This window comes from Bombina bombina, chromosome 6 (genome assembly GCF_027579735.1).
Source record: "Bombina bombina isolate aBomBom1 chromosome 6, aBomBom1.pri, whole genome shotgun sequence".
NCBI lineage: Eukaryota > Metazoa > Chordata > Amphibia > Anura > Bombinatoridae > Bombina > Bombina bombina.
The window spans coordinates 1,126,029,596-1,126,052,954 of NC_069504.1; the positions used below are offsets into that span (position 1 = coordinate 1,126,029,596).

The window sequence follows — 23,359 nt, forward strand, 5'->3', positions numbered from 1 at the left end:
GCTAAACCTAGGTAGGCTCATGTGCTAATTTCAAAACCCTTGAAGGCCGCCTCTTATCTCAGTGCATTTTATTAGTTTTTACACTGTTAGACAGTGCTATTTCATGTGTTCCATTTTAGATAACATTGTGCTCACTCCTGTGGAGTTATGACTCAGCAGTGATTGGCTAAAATGCAAGTCTATAAAAAAATGAGATAAGGGGGCAGCCGGCAGGGGCTCAGATACAAGGTACTCACAGAGGTATTTGCGGTTGATGGCTTGATAAGTAGATGCCAAGGGGGCAGTTGGCAGGGGCTCAGATACAAGGTACTCACAGAGGTAAAAAGTATATTATTATAACCATGTTGGTTATGCAAAACTGGGGAAAGGGTAATAAAGGGACTATCTATCTTTCTAAACAATAAAAATTCTTGAGTATACTGTCCCCTTCTGTTATCTTGCTACAGAATAACATATCAGCCAAGTTTAAACAATTTTAAAACAAATTAACATTTTGTTTTGTTTTTTAATAACAAGAAAGCATAAACGGATGGTTGGATATAGGCAGAGTCACGCAGGACGTGCGGAGCAGGAGCGTGAAAAGAGGGACAGCGCTGTTTTCTGCCCGCCACAAGCTGTTTTTTTGGATCCTTGGCAAAAACTACAGCTGCCGTTTTCTACCCGGAGACTAGCTCGAGCATCAGAGCCCAATAGCAGTCCCACCACAAGTCGGCCGTCAGGCCGTATCGCAAGGTCGTCTGCCTCCGAAGCCTGGAAAAGGATAGGAGACTTGGAACAGGCGTAGCTGAGACAGTGCAAATGAGTCAACACATCTACTGTAAATCAAGCCCAGCATACACTGCAACAAGGAGAGCCGGATTGTCAAGCAGCCACTCAGAGTATGCTTTCTTGATCTCTGGTTAAGACGAGAGGAAGCCAAGGTTACCTGGTGCTTTGCTTTACTCGACTCCCAGAGTAGAGGATACCGGGCTGGCCGGCAAAGACCCAGACACAGTCAGCAACAGGAACGCTATAAGATGAAAAGGTGGAGCACTACACGCTACGCCTATAATACTGAGAAAGCAAAGAAACTCTTATCAAGGCAGACACTGAATCTCATACTGGGAAGTTATCTGCTGAATAAAGATAAGTGACATTTTATTTTATTGTATTTCTTAAAGAAGGAGGACAATGAAGAAAGAAAAGGTGGAAATAACAATAAATCTGCTGTGACAAACCCATTTGAAAAGAATAAATCTGTTGTCATCTGAAAGAAAAGAAAAAGGGGGTGGCACATTAGAAATAGGCAAAAGAGATCATAAGACATATGTGTGCCCTCATAGCAATATATAAAAGTGAAGACTGTTATAAGGTCCACAATTGTAAAGGGGTAAATAAAGAAAATCTTCTATAGTTGGTCAAAACATATAAGTTAATATTGTTCTGGACTGTTATTGCTGACCTGCTATAAAGTACCAAAGCAAAGTCTTCCTCTTTGCCATTTTTTGTATAAGGACATAGTATCAATCCAGAGGAACTAGATGGACTGTTGGACTCTTATGGTATTTAAGTCCACGGGTATAGAAATCTTTTTGTACCTGAATCTAGAAGATCTATATAAGAGACATCAACTTTGTCTTTCTGCAGAGAGAAGTTAAACCAGCTGCAGTAGCAGCAGCAGACACAGACTTTATATTAGGATTTAGACTCCCTTAAAGTTATTATATTAAAGGGCCATAATACCCAAATGTTTAAACACTTGAAAGTGATGCAGTATAGCTGTAAAAAGCTGACTAGAAAATATCTCCTGAACATCTCTATGTAAAAAAGAAAGATATTTTACCTCAAAAGTTCCTCAGTAGCCACCTCCCATTGTAAAGGATTTCTAAGCAGCATTTTAGTGTGTCTGTCCTGGGACAGCTGAAAGGATGAGCCTCGTGAACTCTCATGTTATTTCACCAATCAGGTAAAGGAAGCTTACTATGAAATGAGATTTGACTTAACTCTCATGAGATCACAGTAAGAGTTCATGACCTCAGCACTGCTGATGCTGATTGGCTGCTGTTCATTTCTTCATTTTTTTTTTATTTTTACCTGCAGCTGGGAGCAGGTGAAGTATAACTTTTTACACAGAACTTACTCTGCTGAGCTGAGGAGATTGTGAGGTAAAATATCTTCCTTTTTTACATAGAGATGCTCAGGGGATATTTTCCTGTCAGCTTTTTACAGTTATACTGCATAAGTTTCAAGTGATTTAGCATATGAGTATTATGTCCCTTTAAGGGGAGAGGCGTTATATGACATATAGAGGCCCATTTATCAAGCTCCGTATGGAGGTTGTGGCTCGCGTTTCTGGCGAGTCTTCAGACTTGCCAGAAACAGCAGTTATGAAGCAGCGGTCTAAAGACCGCTGCTCCATAACCCTGTCTGCTTGCTCTCAGCAGGCGGACAGGAATCACCACAATTCAACCCGATTGACACCTCCCTGCTGGCAGCCCATTGGCCGCGAGTCTGCAGTGGGCGGCGTTGCACCAGCAGCTCTCCGCATTCAGCGAGGTCTTGCGGACCTGATCCGCACTGTAGGATCAGGTCCGCAAGACCTTTGATACATAGGCCACATTGTGTAAAGAGCTCTATTGAGATCAGGAGTCCAAGATTCTTTTTTTTTTTGCTATAGCAAACTGGATAATAAACATATAAGGCAAGGGTTACAACATATGGGATGGAATTATATATGTCGGGCCTTTGTATTCTAAAAAGATCTAGTGTATAGATTTACTGAAAAGAAAGTGCTGTATATGATTCTGTTGTTTGATGCCTAAGCAGTGTTTAGAAGGGTCAAATTGTTTTATAACTATTTCTATAACTACAAAACTAATCTGAGAGCCTTTTCTGTGCTCTATTTATTGAAAATCATAAGAGGTCTAAGTATTATATATACTGTTTACAGCATACGGGGATAGGTGCTGGAATAGTATATGTTGGGCTTGTCTATAAAAGATCTAGTATATAGAGGTACAGAAGATAGCACTATATATGATAAGATAAGAAGGCACTTGTTAGCTCTGGGATAAGCAAGAACCTGATAAATCAAGTGCTGTATACGTTTTCTAACACAAAAAGACATAGAGATATAGTATTCCTTCCTGTGTGCGATTAAATCTTGCCTCTGTTGATCTATGCTCTAGAAGAGCCTAAGTAGCTTGAAATGAGTTAAAAGGTTACTATTATTATTGTTACTGTTAAACTTGCCTGAGAGAAAATACACTGGCATAGTTAAATGCACGGGGAGTAGCTTAAGATAATGGTATAAGTAAGGGGGTTACCCCTATCTGCAATCTCCAACTATTATATTTATTTTGTCCAAACACAAGTGGGCACTTTATATACTTTTCTTCCCCTCACATTATTTACTCACAAGACACGCTCATAGATATATATTACTATGTATTTCTTGAAAATTTAAAGATTTAAAAGAGTCTTCCTTAGTTTAAAGGAAGGGAAAAGGTTAATGCGCTTGTTTTTCTTGTATTTTACACAACTGGATTGTTTAACTAAATCTGATTCACGCTATAGCACCCAGAAGAAAAAAATCACTTTCATTCTTTTTACACTAATTTATACTCTAATTGAATTCTTATACGAATGGACAAATATCTAAATAGTAATAAAAGTAAATCGCCAGGGATGGCGCCCTCTAGATCCAAAGATAAGAAACCCAAAGGTAATATAGATACCTCTTTAAACAACATAACAGAGATATCTACCCCGCAGGCGATACCTGACTCTCAGAGTCTAGTGAATCAAACAATGGAGGCAATTCTGCTTCAGTTCGACCATATTAGAAAAGATCTTGCAGATCTTACATCAGAAGTGAGGCAATTCTCCGTTACAATTTAAGAAGCAGAAGGTAGAATTTCAGATCTAGAAGATCTTACAAATATACAGGAGGAAAGTATTAAGAATCATGAAAGTAAAATTTGTTACCTACAGAGTAAAATAGAGGAAATGGAGGACAGAGCAAGGCGAAACAATTTAAGGGTCATAGGGTTACCCGAGACTTCTGAATATAAAGATTTGATATATTTCGCTGCAGTAACATTACCGACAGAACTAGAGATACAGACACAGAATAACCCAATACGAATTGAAAGGGCAAATAGATTAGGTATTTTTAAAGAAGGAAGGGACAAGACCAAGAAAAGAACAGTTTTAATAAAATTCTTAAGACAAAGACATAATTTCCAAGACAAAGTAAATATTTTACAAAATTACAGAAAACGAATTCCCTTCCAAATTGGAGGAGAGAATATACTTATTTTTCAAGATTTTTCAATTGAGACCTCTAACAGAAGGAGACAAGTCACACCGATTTGTTCCCAATTAATAAAAAAGGGTTATCAGGCCACGATTATGTACCCAGCTAAACTTAAGGTAGTTAGCAATTCTGAGACCCTCATTTTTAATTCATATAAGGAAGCGAAAGAGTTTGCGGATAATTTGGAATTAAATAAGTAGAAATCTGGCAAGTAGGTCTCAAGACTGATATATAAAGACAGAAATGTCAGAAATTAGATTATGTATGACAAGAGTCATATTTGCAATGCTGATGCAAATCTGGTTTTACTTCCGGTCCCCTTCTTCCCCCTTTTTTTTGGGGGGGGGGTCTTTTTATCTCTCTCCTCTCTCGCTCTTCCCATTTTGCTGCACTCCCTATATATAAGGGAGTTTTTACCTAATAAGGATTATAAATATTGAAAAAAAATGGATAAAAACGTTTTAAATATTGTATCATGGAACGTGGGGGGAATAACAACCCTGATTAAGAGAAAGAGGGTTATAAGTCATTTACAATACTTGCACCCCGATATAGCGATAATTCAAGAAACGCATCTGTCCCCTACAGAAATAGTTGAACTTAAATCTTAATGGATCGGGAAGGTTATTTCCACCCCGGGTGACAGGAGGAAGAAACGGGTAGCATGCGTATGTAATAAAGCCTTAGACTATAAGATTATTTTTACAGAGCTAGATATTGAGGGACGATATATGATTATACATTTTGCAGTTTCTGGTATACAGTATGTTCTATGTAATGTTTATGGACCGAAATAGATATAGGATTTTGGGATAGATTATATCTAAAAGTACTAGCATATGTCAATAATAATTTAATAATAGCTGGAGACTTTAATATGACAATACATGCTAAACTGGACAGATTGAATGCACTGTCGCTCAAACGGTTTAAAAAAGAAGCTACATTTCTAGGCACATTCTGTGAAAGCCTCAAATTTAAGTATATATGGCGTATATATAATCCAGACGGTAAAGCATTCACATGCGAATCAAAATCTCATAGAACATTCTCACAAATAGATTTATTTTTAATCAATGAAAATATGCTGAAGTTAGATATACAGGGAGTGCAGAATTATTAGGCAAGTTGTATTTTTGAGGATTAATTTTATTATTGAACAACAACCATGTTCTCAATGAACCCAAAAAACTCATTAATATCAAAGCTGAATAGTTTTGGAAGTAGTTTTTAGTTTGTTTTTAGTTATAGCTATTTTAGGGGGATATCTGTGTGTGCAGCAGACTATTACTGTGCATAATTATTAGGCAACTTAACAAAAAACAAATATATACCCATTTCAATTATTTATTTTTACCAGTGAAACCAATATAACATCTCAACATTCACAAATATACATTTCTGACATTCAAAAACAAAACAAAAACAAATCAGTGACCAATATAGCCACCTTTCTTTGCAAGGACACTCAAAAGCCTGCCATCCATGGATTCTGTCAGTGTTTTGATCTGTTCACCATCAACATTGCGTGCAGCAGCAACCACAGCCTCCCAGACACTGTTCAGAGAGGTGTACTGTTTTCCCTCCTTGTAAATCTCACATTTGATGATGGACCACAGGTTCTCAATGGGGTTCAGATCAGGTGAACAAGGAGGCCATGTCATTAGATTTTCTTCTTTTAAACCCTTTTCTCCAACATAGGTGTGTCCGGTCCACGGCGTCATCCTTACTTGTGGGATATTCTCTTCCCCAACAGGAAATGGCAAAGAGCCCAGCAAAGCTGGTCACATGATCCCTCCTAGGCTCCGCCTACCCCAGTCATTCTCTTTGCCGTTGTACAGGCAACATCTCCACGGAGATGGCTTAGAGTTTTTTAGAATTAAGCCTGTTTACAAACCTTTGACTCCTCCTTGGAGTCTCAATTTAGTTCTTTCAGTTCTTCAGGGGGTTCCGTTTGAACCCTTGCATTCCGTTGATATTAAGTTATTATCTTGGAAGGTTTTGTTTTTAGTTGCAATTTCTTCTGCTAGAAGAGTTTCAGAATTATCTGCTCTGCAGTGTTCTCCTCCTTATCTGGTGTTCCATGCAGATAAGGTGGTTTTACGTACTAAACCTGGTTTTCTTCCAAAAGTTGTTTCTAACAAAAACATTAACCAGGAGATTATCGTACCTTCTCTGTGTCCGAAACCAGTTTCAAAGAAGGAACGTTTGTTGCACAATTTGGATGTTGTTCGCGCTCTAAAATTCTATTTAGATGCTACAAAGGATTTTAGACAAACATCTTCCTTGTTTGTTGTTTATTCTGGTAAAAGGAGAGGTCAAAAAGCAACTTCTACCTCTCTCTCTTTTTGGATTAAAAGCATCATCAGATTGGCTTACGAGACTGCCGGACGGCAGCCTCCCGAAAGAATCACAGCTCATTCCACTAGGGCTGTGGCTTCCACATGGGCCTTCAAGAACGAGGCTTCTGTTGATCAGATATGTAGGGCAGCGACTTGGTCTTCACTGCACACTTTTACCAAATTTTACAAGTTTGATACTTTTGCTTCTTCTGAGGCTATTTTTGGGAGAAAGGTTTTGCAAGCCGTGGTGCCTTCCATTTAGGTGACCTGATTGCTCCCTCCCTTCATCCGTGTCCTAAAGCTTTGGTATTGGTTCCCACAAGTAAGGATGACGCCGTGGACCGGACACACCTATGTTGGAGAAAACAGAATTTATGTTTACCTGATAAATTACTTTCTCCAACGGTGTGTCCGGTCCACGGCCCGCCCTGGTTTTTTTAATCAGGTCTGATAATTTATTTTCTTTAACTACAGTCACCACGGTACCATATGGTTTCTCCTATGCAAATATTCCTCCTTAACGTCGGTCGAATGACTGGGGTAGGCGGAGCCTAGGAGGGATCATGTGACCAGCTTTGCTGGGCTCTTTGCCATTTCCTGTTGGGGAAGAGAATATCCCACAAGTAAGGATGACGCCGTGGACCGGACACACCGTTGGAGAAAGTAATTTATCAGGTAAACATAAATTCTGTTTCTTGCCAGCCACGCTGTGGAGTACTTGGACGCGTGTGATGGAGCATTGTCCTGCATGAAAATCATGTTTTTCTTGAAGGATGCAGACTTCTTCCTGTACCACTGCTTGAAGAAGGTGTCTTCCAGAAACTGGCAGTAGGACTGGGAGTTGAGCTTGACTCCATCCTCAACCCGAAAAGGCCCCACAAGCTCATCTTTGATGATACCAGCCCAAACCAGTACTCCACCTCCACCTTGCTGGCGTCTGAGTCGGACTGGAGCTCTCTGCCCTTTACCAATCCAGCCACAGGCCCATCCATCTGGCCCATCAAGACTCACTCTCATTTCATCAGTCCATAAAACCTTAGAAAAATCAGTCTTGAGATATTTCTTGGCCCAGTCTTGACGTTTCAGCTTGTGTGTCTTGTTCAGTGGTGGTCGTCTTTCAGCCTTTCTTACCTTGGCCATGTCTCTGAGTATTGCACACCTTGTGCTTTTGGGCACTCCAGTGATGTTGCAGCTCTGAAATATGGCCAAACTGGTGGCAAGTGGCATCTTGGCAGCTGCACGCTTGACTTTTCTCAGTTCATGGGCAGTTATTTTGCGCCTTGGTTTTTCCACACGCTTCTTACGACCCTGTTGACTATTTTGAATGATTTTGATTGTTCGATGATCACGCTTCAGAAGCTTTGCAATTTTAAGAGTGCTGCATCCCTCTGCAAGATATCTCACTATTTTTGACTTTTCTGAGCCTGTCAAGTCCTTCTTTTGACCCATTTTGCCAAAGGAAAGGAAGTTGCCTAATAATTATGCACACCTGATATAGGGTGTTGATGTCATTAGACCACACCCCTTCTCATTACAGAGATGCACATCACCTAATATGCTTAATTGGTAGTAGGCTTTCGAGCCTATACAGCTTGGAGTAAGACAACATGCATAAAGAGGATGATGTGGTCAAAATACTCATTTGCCTAATAATTTTGCACTCCCTGTAGGAGCAAAGATACATGACATCTACCTAACAGACCATGTGTACATTTCACTCCAGATTAATAATAGGAATTAAAGCAAAGGGAATAACAATTTTTTTCCCCGAAATATATGGTAGAGAATATAAAATTTCAATATGAGTTGAGAAGATTGTGGAGAGAAAATTTTAACAATAACCAGACATAGCTAAATAAAATTAAAATATTTTGGGAAACTGCTAAGGCATTTTTTAGAGGGGAAATTAAGGCACGTATGTCCAAATGGAAAAAGATTTCCAAGGCTAGAGAATTAGAACTCACAAACTATGTGAAAAATACTTTCTGGGAAAAAATTTAAGTGCCAAAGCTATCTATAGAGAACCTAGATTTGCTAAATGCCCTAGTTTTACAGGAAGTAAGTGAATGGATTCAACAAATGGCTTTAAATAAGGCTCCTAGCCCTGACCAATTGCCAGCAGAATTCTACAAAATCCTGCAAGAGTATATATATCCCCAGTTTTGCAAGGCCTTTTTAATGAATACTATATAAAAAATAAAATGCCCTCTCCATACTTCTCCACATCCATAATAACACTTATACTGAAGAAAGATAAAGACCCGGAGTCTCTAGATGCATACAGACCTATTTCTTTATTGAATAATGACTATAAATTACTAACAGCAATAGTGGCTAACAGACTTAAATATATTTTGGATCCACTTATACATATTGATCAAGCTGGATTTATGGCAAGCAGAAACCAGACAAAAAACATGCGCAGAGTACTTACAATTATTGAACAGATTTGGGCTAATAAATCTAAATTAATAGGTAATTAAGGTAATAAAGAAGCAGCAATAACAACAATTGACGCAGAAAAAGCTTTTGATTCCATCACATGGGATCATTTACTTACTTCTATTGAAAAATGTGGATTAACAGGGCATTTTAAAGATTTTGTACAAATGATATACACTGAGCCAACTTCGATATTGTCAATAAATGGACAATACTCCCCCAAAATAAAGATCTTTAAAGGTACAAGACAGGGATGCCCCTTATCTCCCTTACTTTTTAACCTAGCAATAGAACCGCTAGCAATAATCTTAAGAAAAGACTTAGAAGGCATTTTTCTGGGAGGAAAAAAAGTAGTCTTATCTCTCTATGCGGATGATTTGTTATTATTCATAGGAAACTCCCAGAAGAACATCCCTATTTTAATAGACATTATTCAACAATATAGTAAATTTTCTGGCTATAGGATTAACCTCACCAAATCTAAAATTCTCTGGCTATATAAAAATGTAAATACTATCCCCCATACACCATTCAAGGAGGTAGAAGAGCAGATTAAATATCTTGGCATTATTTTAAATAGAAATCCATCTAAGTGGTATGAGTTGAATTACAAAAAAGTATGGATAACGTTAGTAAGAGACTTAAAGAAATGGGAGGAGTTACCTCTGGGTCTTTCCGCCAAAATACACTTGATCAAGATGATTCTTCTCCCCAAGATATTATTTATATGCCAAAATCTACCAATATTTATAAAAGAGTCAGATCTTAAACAATTTCATTCAAATTGCTTAAAATGTATTTGGAAAGGAGGGAAAGCACACATGGCATTGAAGAGGTTAATGCAGAAAAAATAAAACGGAGGGCTGGGCTTTCTTAATGTTAAATTGTATAACAGAGTATTTATGGTTAAGATTGCTTGTGACTGGGTGGTAGAAAAAGACTTAGTCTCCTATACACAACTAGAACACAATTTGATATATCCATATTCATTGAAAGTCCTACTCCACTCTGATCTCAAGAATAAACCCAAAGAGGTGGTTAAACTGAAAAGAATATATAATGTAGTGGTGGCATGGAATAAATATAATAAGGATCTAGATATCAATAATCAGGTATCTTATTATCTTACTATCCGAGGGAATCCAGATTTTGTTCCTGGACTGAAGCAAAACGTTTATAAGAAATGGGAGCAGAGGGGTTTGATGTATTTAGTTCAACTTAAAGACATTGAATTACAGACAATTAAATCATTTAAGGTATTAAGACAGCAATTTGCTCTACCCACCACCAAAGATTTCTATGCGTATCTACAGATTAGACATCTATGGTAATAATTGGTCTCTGGGGGTAATAGATTCCAGTATAAATTTGTACCAGGCTGGCTTGAACTCAATCTCAATATGGTATAACTTAATGATGCAGAAAACGGGACAGGATAACTTAGAGAGAATAAATATTGCTTGAAATAAAGAGTTTAGAGAGATGTCAGTAGCAGAAGTTACACAAAGAGGCCCATTTATCAACCTCCAAATGGAGCTTGAGGGCCTGCGTTTCTGGCGAGTCTTCAGACTTGCCAGAAAAACAAGTTATGGAGAAGTGGTCTAAAGACCGCTGCTCCATAACCTGTCCGCCTGCTCTGATGAGGCAGACAGAGATCACCACAATTCAACCCGATCGACTACAATCGGGTTGATTGACACCCCCTGCTGGCCTGGTGCAATGCTAAATACGGAGAGCATTTTGTTCTCTGCATTCAGCGAGGTCTGTCAGACCTGATCTGCACTGTTGGATCAGGTCTGACAGACCTTTGATAAATAGGCCTCAAAGTATTAAGAGAGTAGATAAAGCTATCAACTCTATTAGTTGGAAAGAATCCCACGTCAGAATTTTATATAAGGCATATATGACACCAGCAGCTATAGCAAGATGGTCTAAGAAAGATAAGCCAGGCTGTTCCAGATGTAATTTTGCAAATGCTGATATGTGGCATTGCTTTAGGACATGCCATAAGATCCAAAAAATCTGGAACAGAGTAAACCACTGGGTGAATAGGTTTTTAGAAAATAAATGTAAATTAGAAGCACAACACATATATATGCTATATTGAGATCCTGGAAATCTAAATCTAGTCCAGTGATGACAGAATTCAATAATAAAATATTGATACAGATGAATATGGAACAATTTAACATAAATATAACACAAGAGAAGAGAGCAGCTTTCTTTTTTCAGAAGTGGTTAAAGGTACTCCTGATGCTCCCAGAGAGGGTACAAAAGCAAATAATATATCCCTTAAGAAAATCGGATTATTTTAGTATAGCCTTTAAGGGACACTGAACCCAAATTTTTTGTTTCGTGATTTAGAAAGAGCATGCAATTTTAAGCAACTTTCTAATTTACTCCTATTATCAAATGTTCTTCATTATCTTGCTATCTTTATTTGAAAAAGAAGGCATCTAAGCTTTTTTTTAGATCAGAACTCTGGACAGCAGTTTTTTTATTGGTGGATGCATTTATCCACCAATCAGCAAGGACAACCCAGGTTGTTCACCAAAAATGGCCCGGCATCTAAACTTACATTCTTGCATTTCAAATAAAGATACCAAGAGAATGAAGAACATTTGATAATAGGAGTAAATTAGAAAGTTGCTTAAAATGTCATGCTCTATCTGAATCACAAAAGAAAAAAATTTGGGTTCAGTGTCCCTTTAATATCAGGTAGTTTTCCACAGTTTTAGGGGGATTGAGGGGGGGGGGGGGGGAACGAGGGAGTGAGGGAGAAGAGAGGAGTGGATGGGGTTTTACCCCCCCTTTTTTTCCTTTCCCTCCTGTTGTTGTTGTTGTTTTTGTTGTCTGTCTTATTTTGTTTTTTTAGTCGCTTCTAGAGTTAGGTGGTATGAGATTGAGTTTTTTTTAAATATTGTTAAAGTATTTTTTTTTTGCCCTTAGATTAGGGAGAATTGAATTGGAGGTTGTATATTTGTAAAGCGGAAATGAGTACAGGACCCTGGGTGGGTATGAAACTGAAAAAAAGGGGGGATGATACAAGGTTTATTTCGGAGTAAAAAATAATAGGCCTCCTTTATGTTATTAGACTATGTTTAAGATATGACCTGTATGTGCAAGGATACGAGATGGGTTAGAGAGTCACCTCTATAGCTGGAATAAGTTGAAACTATATACTGTACAAAATAAGTTAAGAGGATAATGTGGCACAAAAAATATATTGGTTCTATACTGTATGGGCTGAGAATATGCAAACTAAATTTTGTTGTATTAAGTGGATATCTTATGTACCTTCAGTGTTATATGATGTTTTTTTTCGGCATTCTCTTTTTGTTCTGTTTTGATTTCAATCTTTAAAGTGAAGGTCAAGTCTGCCGTTCTGAATATAATTTTTCAATATATTAGCAAAAATCATTATGATGTTCATTCATCAAAATATATGAAAACACAATAATAAGTTTTATTTTTTACTTGTTTCATCCGCTCCGTTTATGCTGTACAATCCGCCCGCCATAGTGCCTTCAGTGATTGACATATTTTCTCTCCTATCTGTATTTTACCCCCATGGCCTCCAGCCCCTTTTCTCGTTCGTCATCGCCACCTTATGCGCATGCGTTTATACAAACAGCGCATCATCATCGGCATGCTCGTTCATGTAACGTGCATGCGTTGTCAGCTCTCATATTCATTGTTACGGCAAAGTTACAGCACTTAATGAAACGCATGTGCTATTGAACTGAGGATACGCATGCGCATTTTAAATCAATCACGGGTGCACGAGCGTAGTCCGCTTCTAACAAACAAAGCTACGTCATCCGAGCAGAATAAGGAAGTGTTGTTGGGGCGGAGCGTATAGCGAAAACGGAGGTATATTATAAATACTTTTTATATGTAAAGGAATAGTTTTTATACATATAAAATCAGCGATTGCAATAATTTTTACATTAGTTTATACATGAAGTGTTGGGAATAAGAAAAATTGACCTTCACTTTAATAATAAAAAGATATATATATAAAAAAAACATTTTTTTTTTTTGTAATTGCTATTTAATAGCCAAACTCCAACCAACACTTGCCTTATCTAGAAGAGAGATTTCAGGTAACAAGGCTACCCACAGTGCAGTGCAGTTGTTATCAGTTACATCCAATTAAAGGAATAAATGTGGCAGGATTAGCCTTGAGAAGTAAGCAGGTGCATTTCCAGCTTTGAGAATTAGAAAATCTAACATGGGGTAAAAATCTAAACAAAATGAAAATATGTTTCAAAGTTGTTTTACTATACGTACTGTAACTAACCATTTTATATTAAAATGTCACAGTTTATTTCGTTAGCCTCTTAAAGGGACACTGTACCCAAATTTTTTTCTTTCATGATTCTAGTCGTCTCTCCATTTACCAGACTTGCTATTTATCAACTATACAAATCCAAATGGTTGTATATTTGATTACAATCCCAAACACTGAACAAATAAAACTGCACTCATGTGTTATATGCAAGCAGCTGTGCATTAAGTGCAAATGACAGCATATGGTCATACGGATGGTGGCCACGTGTTGTCAGAGGAGATGCATGTGGAGCTTTTTGTGCACCCCCTGCCCTGCTCTTAAGCCCAGTAATAAGGTGTCTGAGGGTATCAGCATCCCTGGGTGAAATCACCAAGCCCCAGAAAACACCCAGTGCCAGACTGCTGCAGGGAGCTTAAAGGGACACTAAACCCACATTTTTTCTTTCATGATTTAGATAGAGCAGCAATTTTAAGCAACTTTCTAATAGACTCCTATTATCAAATTTAATTTTCTTTGCTCTCTTCCTATCTATATTTAAAAAGCAGTAATGTAAAGCTTACAAGCCAGCCCATTTTAGGTTTAGCACTCTGGATAGAGCTTGCTTATTAGTGGCTACATTTAGCCACCAATCAGCAAGTGCAACCTAGGTGCTGAACCTAAAATGGGACGGCTCCTTAAGCTTTCATTCCTACTTTTTCAAATAAAGATACCAAACGAACGAAAAAAATTGATAATGGGAGTAAATTAGAAAGTTGCTTAAAATTGCATGTTCTATCTGAATCTCAATCATGAAAGAAAAAAATTGGGTTTAGTATCCCTTTAATGCTCAAACGGACTCACCATATACTGGGAACACTTTCACCATCCAATGGCAACTTGTTACTCACGTAATTGCTGGTTTTATAATTGGCAGCTGACATGCTTTCACCCTCTATTAATCATGGATTTGTGTGTAAGTCACAAAAGTTCATAATCCTGGTGGCGTCCAAATCAAGATGTGCAGTTAAACAACATGAAGCAGCATCTCACTGCTTCAGCCCGCGTGTTTCATCCCTTTTCTCTGCAAGGGACTTCCTTAGGGTTTCTTGCGATGAAACACTGCTCCGTGTTGTTTAACTGCCCGGCTTCATTTTGTGGGACCCCTCCAGGATTGCGAACTTTAGTGACTTACACACAGATCCATGCCTGAAAGAGGGTGAAGCATGTTGACTGCCTTTAAAAACAAGCAGGGCCGCCATCAGGGGGTAATATAGGAAACTCTAGTCAGGGGCCATGTGGCCCCCCTCTGACCATTGCTGCCAGCAGCACCAGAAATTTAGTCTGGTGCAGCTGGGCCCTCTCTAGGCAGCGCAGTTGAGAACTACAAATTCCAGAATCCACGGCAGCAATGGTAAATCGGAGAGGGAGAGACGGTATTCTGCCCAGAGTAGAGTGGAATGGAGGGGAGGGAGAGGCTCTGCACAGAGCAGCTTCCAGTGCTGAACTGGGGACTAAAGGACTCCCAGAGTTGCGCATGGGGACTTGGAAGGAAGGGGCTCCCTAAAGGCACATAGAGGAAGCAGACCACAGCTGAGCTGACATCCTCTGCCTATGAGCCTTCCCTTATTAAGGTAGGCATCTGTTTGTTTATTAATTACAGAGTTTTGATCTAGTGGTCCTCCATCCACACCTTGGTTGACCTAGCTGTGTGGCATGGAGCATGGTCCTGCTGGATAAACCAATACTCAGAGTTGGGGAACATTGTGAGAGCAGAAGGAAGCAAGTTTTCTTCCAGAATAACCTTGTATGTAACTTGATTCATGCATCCTTCACAAAGATATATCTGCCCGATCCCAGATCATCTTCTCTGTTGTGTCCAATTTTCAGCTTTGCCCAACAACTGGTCATCTAATGTTAGATAAAAACCTGGAGAGGGCTACATGCTACAGTGTCTTGCTCTAACTATGAAATTTAGTGGAGGATTGGTGATGATCTGGGGGTGCTTCACCAAAGCTTGCATTGGGCAGATTTATCTTTGTGAAGGATGCATGAATCAAGCCGCCTACAAGGTTATCCTGGAAGAAAATGTGCATCCTTCTGGTCTGACAATGTACCCCAACTCTGAGGATTTTTTTTTTCCCAGCAGGACAATGCTCCATTCCACACAGCCAAGGTGTGGATGGAGGACCGCCAAATCAAAACCTTGTCATGGCAGCCCAATCTACAGACTGCTTCAATTTTTGCAACAGGCGTGGCATAAAGTCACCCAACAGCAATGTAGAAGACTGAAGGGGAGCATACCGAGCTGTATAAAAGCTGTGATTGAAAATCAGTGTTACTCTTGCTAAGTTAAAACATTAGTACTACGTTCAAAATGAATATGAACTTGTATTCTTTGCATTATTCGAGGTCTGAAAACACTGCATCTTTTTGTTATTTTGACCAGTTGTCAATATCTACAAATAAATTCTCTAAATGACAATATTTTTATTTGGAATTTGGGAAAAATGTTGTCAGTAGTTTATAGAATAGAACAAAAATTTTATTTTTACTCAAATACATATTTTTTAAATAGTAAAAGAATAGAAACCGATAATTTTGCTGGCATCTCTTAGTTTTTTCTAGAGTGTGACATGGTGTATGTGTGTGTGGCACAACGTGAGTGTGTGACATGATGTGTGTAGGGGCATAATGTGTTTGAGGCATGGTGTGCATGTTTGCATGGTGAGTGTGTTTGCATGATGTGTGTGTGGCATGATGTATGTGTGTATGGCATTGTGTGTGTGGTGTGGTATAGTATATAGGGGCCCCAAACGCTTGTTTTGTATGGGGCCCCAAAATCTCTAGTGGCGACCCTGAAAACAAGCAAGAGGTTACATAAGTAACCAATTGTCCCTGGATGGCGAAAGTACACCCAGTATATGGTGAGCATTAAGAACTTTATTGGCAGAGTCCTTTATCACTCCATGTGACACCTTTGAACATTCATTATGATGTTCCAAACAGATGGAAAAAGATCTGTGTCACGAATACCAGGTTGCCAAGGCCACCCCCCTCTCCTATTTGGACTATTGTGTTTCTCACCAGTTCCCCTTTTGTGTGTTACAATGATTGAACTTGGCCCTGAAAGAGCTGATCACTACCCTGCTGGCTCCTTCCTGCCTTGCCGAGTCCTAGTCAGAATCTTATGGAACTACTCACCGGCTGGGATCGCTAGAGATCCCCTCTGAACTTTAACATAGGTCACTCCAGAAGCCCTTTGCCGAAAATCTAAGCTCTTCAGGGGATTTGCCATACCTTTGATGAGCATGGGTTTGGGTGATTGCTAAGAGGGAGCTCACTCTGAAACCTGGGATTTGGACACCTCTCTACCTCATGCTGGTCCAATATTCCCCTTTGCCTGGCTGCTGCTCCGGCCCCCAGCGACGGATCATGTTGCTTTTAAGACTGGGACATAAAGGGGCCTGGAGTTGTCCAATGGTAATAGCCGCTGTTCCCTCTAGATCACCCCAAAACTGTGACCTAGCTATTGTGGGATCTCTATGTGACTATTGCTCCTATGGAGGTGCCAGCCTGTCTGGAGGGGCAGTGATCTCTTGATCAGATAAGGCTCTTATCAGATGGCAATTGTGTATATAAGTATATAAGCTGTGTGTTTGTCCCAATAAAGTCTGTTCATGTTTCACCTTAATACTGGTCTTGTCTGGTTATTAGGGTGGGCTACTTGCTATAGTCACCTTCCCGCTCTCCAGCTACAGGTTCCATGATCGGGGTATATATTTATATGGGTATTAATCCGGATTCTGTCACAGTCTGTTTAAATTGAGGCACTTACCTTTATCATTTACTGAGACTGTTTTTACCGGATTTGAGTACAAAGTGACATTTGTGATTGATTTAAGTGTTGAATGACGGCAATATATTTATTCTAAGCGTGTTGTGATTTCCTTCGTATGTCTTGGCATGTTATATAAGAACGTTCTGTGTGTTCACTCATAGGAGACTACATAGATCCTCAATAAGGTAGCTAATCCCTCATGTAATTTGGTTGGGGTTACGCTCTGGTAGAGGTGTTGTAGGTCTCATTAAATGAGTGATCTAATTTATGGTGATTTTGGGATATTTGTACTTTATAGAGGAGACATCTCCTTTTAATCAAGCTTTGTTCCATGACAGAGTGTGATACTTTTTGGATAAATTTTTGAACATAAAAAGGAAATATTGTTTTAGGTTTGTGAAATAAAATACTTTTGTTACTTTTTTACGAGTGCTGAAGTCCCTGTATTTAATTTAAAGGGATACTAAACCCATTTTTTTCATGATTCTGATAGAGCATGTAATTTTAAGCTACTTTCTAAATTACTCCTATTATCGATTTTGCTTAATTCTCTTGGTATCTTTATTTGAAAAGCAGCTATTTTTGGTTCAGCACCTGGGTTGCGTTTGCTGATTGGTGGCTAAATGTAGCCAACCAATAAGCAAGCGATATGCAGGATGCTGAACCTAAAATGGGCCGGCTCCTAAGCTTTACATTCCTGCTTTTCAAATAAACATAGCAAGAGAACGGAGAAAAATGATAATATAAGTAAATTAGAAAGTTGCTTAAAATTGCTGCTCTATAAATTAGGGGTCAGCAACCTTGGCACCACCAGATGGTTTGGAACTACATTTCCCATGATGCTGAGACACTCTTTAGGCTGTCTGGGCATCATGGAAAATGCAGTTCCAAAACATCATAGTTGCTGATCCCTTCTCTATCTGAATCATGAAAGAAAAAAATTGGGTTTAGTGTCCCTTTAATTATTTTTTTCTGTGTAAATAGATTTGTATAAGATACAATAATTTGAAATGAATGGGACATTACAATCTGCATGGGACAATGAGATGGCCTAACATGAGCATTTCTTATTTAGGGTGAGAAATCAGTTCTGTATTTTTCTGGGAGCCATGGGAATGTAAAAAGCTCTGTGTGTGTACAGGCTGCAGTGCCTGTAGTCCGGAAGTTACCAGTTTGAAACAGTAAACGTGACTTTAGGTCATTTCCGGTGTTTGACATTACTGTGGGCGGGTCTTTAGTGGGTGTGTAGGTCTGGTGGTGTGGGTGGGGCTACCAGCAGGTGCGGAGGTCTCGCGAGATGAGGTCACTACTCAGTGTGTGAGCCGCTGGTGTATAGTTACAGAAGGAAGTGAGAGGTCCGGGAACTAATAGAACACCGGGAGACGTTAGCTGGGGACTGTCACAGGGACAAAGCTGTCATTGGTCAGTGGCGCATGTGTGGTTACTTCATGATTTTGTATCTCTTTCTATGAGATGAGTGTGTCCCATATATATCCCATTATTCTGTGTGTCCTCTTATAGTGTGTCTGTTTGCCCCTCTGCTGTGTGTCTGCTTGCCCTCATACTGTGTGTGTGTGTGTCTGCTTGCCCTCATACTGTGTGTGTCTGCTTGCCCTCATACTGTGTGTGTGTCTGCTTGCCCTCATACTGTGTGTGTGTGTGTGTCTGCTTGCCCTCATACTGTGTGTGTGTGTGTGTCTGCTTGCCCTCATACTGTGTGTGTGTGTGTGTCTGCTTGCCCTTATACTGTGTGTGTGTCTGCTTGCCCTCATACTGTGTGTGTGTGTGTGTCTGCTTGCCCTCATACTGTGTGTGTCTGCTTGCCCTCATACTGTGTGTGTGTCTGCTTGCCCTCATACTGTGTGTGTGTGTCTGCTTGCCCTCATACTGTGTGTGTGTGTGTGTCTGCTTGCCCTTATACTGTGTGTGTGTCTGCTTGCCCTTATACTGTGTGTGTGTGTCTGCTTGCCCTCATACTGTGTGTGTCTGCTTGCCCTCATACTGTGTGTGTGTGTGTGTCTGCTTGCCCTCATACTGTGTGTGTGTGTGTCTGCTTGCCCTCATACTGTGTGTGTGTGTGTCTGCTTGCCCTCATACTGTGTGTGTGTGTGTCTGCTTGCCCTCATACTGTGTGTGTGTGTGTCTGCTTGCCCTCATACTGTGTGTGTGTGTGTCTGCTTGCCCTCATACTGTGTGTGTGTGTCTGCTTGCCCTCATACTGTGTGTGTGTGTCTGCTTGCCCTCATACTGTGTGTGTGTGTCTGCTTGCCCTCATACTGTGTGTGTGTGTCTGCTTGCCCTCATACTGTGTGTGTGTGTCTGCTTGCCCTCATACTGTGTGTGTGTGTCTGCTTGCCCTCATACTGTGTGTGTGTGTGTCTGCTTGCCCTCATACTGTGTGTGTGTGTGTCTGCTTGCCCTCATACTGTGTGTGTGTGTGTCTGCTTGCCCTCATACTGTGTGTGTGTGTGTCTGCTTGCCCTCATACTGTGTGTGTGTGTGTCTGCTTGCCCTCATACTGTGTGTGTCTGCTTGCCTTTATACTGTGTGTGTCTTGTCTTTGTAGTCTGTATGTCTGCTTGCCCTTATACTGTGTGTGTGTGTGTGTCTGCTTGCCCTCATACTGTGTGTGTGTGTCTGCTTGCCCTCATACTGTGTGTGTGTGTCTGCTTGCCCTCATACTGTGTGTGTGTGTCTGCTTGCCTTTATACTGGGTGTGTCTTGTCTTTGTAGTCTGTATGTCTGCTTGCCCTTATACTGTGTGTGTCTGCTTGCCTTTATACTGTGTGTGTGTCTGCTTGCCCTTATACTGTGTGTGTCTGCTTGCCCTTATACTGTGTGTGTCTGCTTGCCCTTATACTGTGTGTGTGTCTGCTTGCCTTTATACTGTGTGTGTCTTGTCTTTGTAGTCTGTATGTCTGCTTGCCCTTATACTGTGTGTGTCTTCTTGTCTTTGTACTCAGTATGTCTGCTTGCCCTCATACTGTGTGTGTGTGTCTGCTTGCCCTTATACTGTATGTGTGTCTTCTTGTCTTTGTAGTCAGTATGTCTGCTTGCCTTTATACTGTGTGCGTCTGCTTGCCTTTATACTGTGTGCGTCTGCTTGCCTTTATACTGTGTGCGTCTGCTTGCCTTTATACTGTGTGCGTCTGCTTGCCTTTATACTGTGTGCGTCTGCTTGCCTTTATACTGTGTGCGTCTGCTTGCCCTTATACTGTGTGCGTCTGCTTGCCCTTATACTGTGTGCGTCTGCTTGCCCTTATACTGTGTGCGTCTGCTTGCCCTTATACTGTGTGCGTCTGCTTGCCCTTATACTGTGTGCGTCTGCTTGCCCTTATACTGTGTGCGTCTGCTTGCCCTTATACTGTGTGCGTCTGCTTGCCCTTATACTGTGTGCGTCTGCTTGCCCTTATACTGTGTGCGTCTGCTTGCCCTTATACTGTGTGCGTCTGCTTGCCCTTATACTGTGTGTGTCTGCTTGCCCTTATACTGTGTGTGTCTGCTTGCCCTTATACTGTGTGTGTCTGCTTGCCCTTATACTGTGTGTGTCTGCTTGCCCTTATACTGTGTGTGTCTGCTTGCCCTTATACTGTGTGTGTTTCTGCTTGCCCTTATACTGTGTGTGTGTCTTCTTGTCTTTGTAGTCAGTATGTCTGCTTGCCCTTATACTGTGTGTGTGTCTTCTTGTCTTTGTAGTCAGTATGTCTGCTTGCCTTTATACTGTGTGTCTTCTTGTCTTTGTAGTCAGTATGTCTGCTTGCCCTTATACTGTGTGTGTCTGCTTGCCCTTATACTGTGTGTGTCTGCTTGCCCTTATACTGTGTGTCTGTGTCTGCTTGCCTTTATACTGTGTGTCTGTGTCTGCTTGCCTTTATACTGTGTGTCTGTTTCTGCTTGCCTTTATACTGTGTGTGTCTTGTCTTTGTAGTCAGTATGTCTGCTTGCCCTTATACTGTGTCTGTTTCTGCTTGCCTTTATACTGTGTGTGTGTCTTCTTGTCTTTGTAGTCAGTATGTCTGCTTGCCTTTATACTGTGTGTCTTCTTGTCTTTGTAGTCAGTATGTCTGCTTGCCTTTATACTGTGTGTCTTCTTGTCTTTGTAGTCAGTATGTCTGCTTGCCTTTATACTGTGTGTGTGTCTTCTTGTCTTTGTAGTCAGTATGTCTGCTTGCCTTTATACTGTGTGTCTTCTTGTCTTTGTAGTCAGTATGTCTGCTTGCCTTTATACTGTGTGTCTTCTTGTCTTTGTAGTCAGTATGTCTGCTTGCCCTTATACTGTGTGTGTCTGCTTGCCCTTATACTGTGTGTCTGCTTGCCCTTATACTGTGTGTGTCTGCTTGCCCTTATACTGTGTGTGTCTGCTTGCCCTTATACTGTGTGTGTCTGCTTGCCCTTATACTGTGTGTGTCTGCTTGCCCTTATACTGTGTGTGTCTGCTTGCCCTTATACTGTGTGTGTCTGCTTGCCCTTATACTGTGTGTGTCTGCTTGCCCTTATACTGTGTGTGTCTGCTTGCCCTTATACTGTGTGTGTCTGCTTGCCTTTATACTGTGTGTGTCTGCTTGCCTTTATACTGTGTGTGTCTGCTTGCCTTTATACTGTGTGTGTCTGCTTGCCTTTATACTGTGTGTGTCTGCTTGCCTTTATACTGTGTGTCTGTTTCTGCTTGCCTTTATACTGTGTGTGTCTTGTCTTTGTAGTCAGTATGTCTGCTTGCCCTTATACTGTGTCTGTTTCTGCTTGCCTTTATACTGTGTGTGTGTCTTCTTGTCTTTGTAGTCAGTATGTCTGCTTGCCTTTATACTGTGTGTCTTCTTGTCTTTGTAGTCAGTATGTCTGCTTGCCTTTATACTGTGTGTCTTCTTGTCTTTGTAGTCAGTATGTCTGCTTGCCTTTATACTGTGTGTCTTCTTGTCTTTGTAGTCAGTATGTCTGCTTGCCTTTATACTGTGTGTCTTCTTGTCTTTGTAGTCAGTATGTCTGCTTGCCTTTATACTGTGTGTCTTCTTGTCTTTGTAGTCAGTATGTCTGCTTGCCCTTATACTGTGTGTGTCTGCTTGCCCTTATACTGTGTGTGTCTGCTTGCCCTTATACTGTGTGTGTCTGCTTGCCCTTATACTGTGTGTGTCTGCTTGCCCTTATACTGTGTGTGTCTGCTTGCCCTTATACTGTGTGTGTCTGCTTGCCTTTATACTGTGTGTGTCTTCTTGTCTTTGTAGTCAGTATGTCTGCTTGCCCTTATACTGTGTGTGTGTCTGCTTGCCCTTATACTGTGTGTGTGTCTGCTTGCCTTTATACTGTGTGTCTGCTTGCCCTTTTACTGTGTGTGTGTCTTCTTGTCTTTATAGTCAGTATGTCTGCTTGCCCTTATACTGTATGTGTGTTTCTGCTTGCCTTTATACTGTGTGTGTCTTCTTGTCTTTGTAGTCAGTGTGTCTGCTTGCCCTTGTACTGTATGTGTGTGTCTGCTTGCCCTTGTACTGTGTGTGTCTGCTTGCCCTTGTACTGTGTGTGTGTGTGTCTGCTTGCCCTTGTACTGTGTGTGTCTGCTTGCCCTTATACTGTGTGTGTCTGCTTGCCCTTATACTGTGTGTGTGTCTGCTTGCCCTTATACTGTGTGTGTGTCTGCTTGCCCTTATACTGTGTGTGTGTCTGCTTGCCCTTATACTGTGTGTGTGTCTGCTTGTCTTTGTACTCAGTATGTCTGCTTGCCCTTATACTGTATGTGTGTTTCTGCTTGCCTTTATACTGTGTGTGTCTTCTTGTCTTTGTAGTCAGTATGTCTGCTTGCCCTTGTACTGTATGTGTGTGTCTGCTTGCCCTTGTACTGTGTGTGTGTCTGCTCGCCCTTATACTGTGTGTGTGTCTGCTCGCCCTTATACTGTGTGTGTGTCTGCTTGCCCTTATACTGTGTGTGTGTCTGCTTGCCCTTATACTGTGTGTGTGTGTGTGTCTGCTTGCCCTTATACTGTGTGTGTCTGCTTGCCCTTATACTGTGTGTGTCTGCTTGCCCTTATACTGTGTGTGTCTGCTTGCCCTTATACTGTGTGTGTCTGCTTGCCCTTATACTGTGTGTGTCTGCTTGCCCTTATACTGTGTGTGTCTGCTTGCCCTTATACTGTGTGTGTCTGCTTGCCCTTATACTGTGTGTGTCTGCTTGCCCTTAT

At 40.6% G+C, this 23,359-nt stretch overlaps 1 protein-coding gene across 2 annotated transcripts in view; it reads left to right on the forward strand.

Annotated features, from left to right (window-relative positions):
- Window positions 1–18,483: 18,483 nt before the first annotated feature.
- The window catches only part of STK38L (serine/threonine kinase 38 like), a 205,875-nt gene continuing 200,999 nt past the window's right edge, over window positions 18,484–23,359 (forward strand). The window contains exon 1 of one of the 2 annotated variants that reach the window (XM_053719097.1): window positions 18,484–18,614. The gene's annotated coding sequence lies outside the window, so the exon portion shown is untranslated. The remainder of the gene's footprint in view (window positions 18,615–23,359) is intronic. The other variant, XM_053719096.1, reaches the window with a different exon arrangement.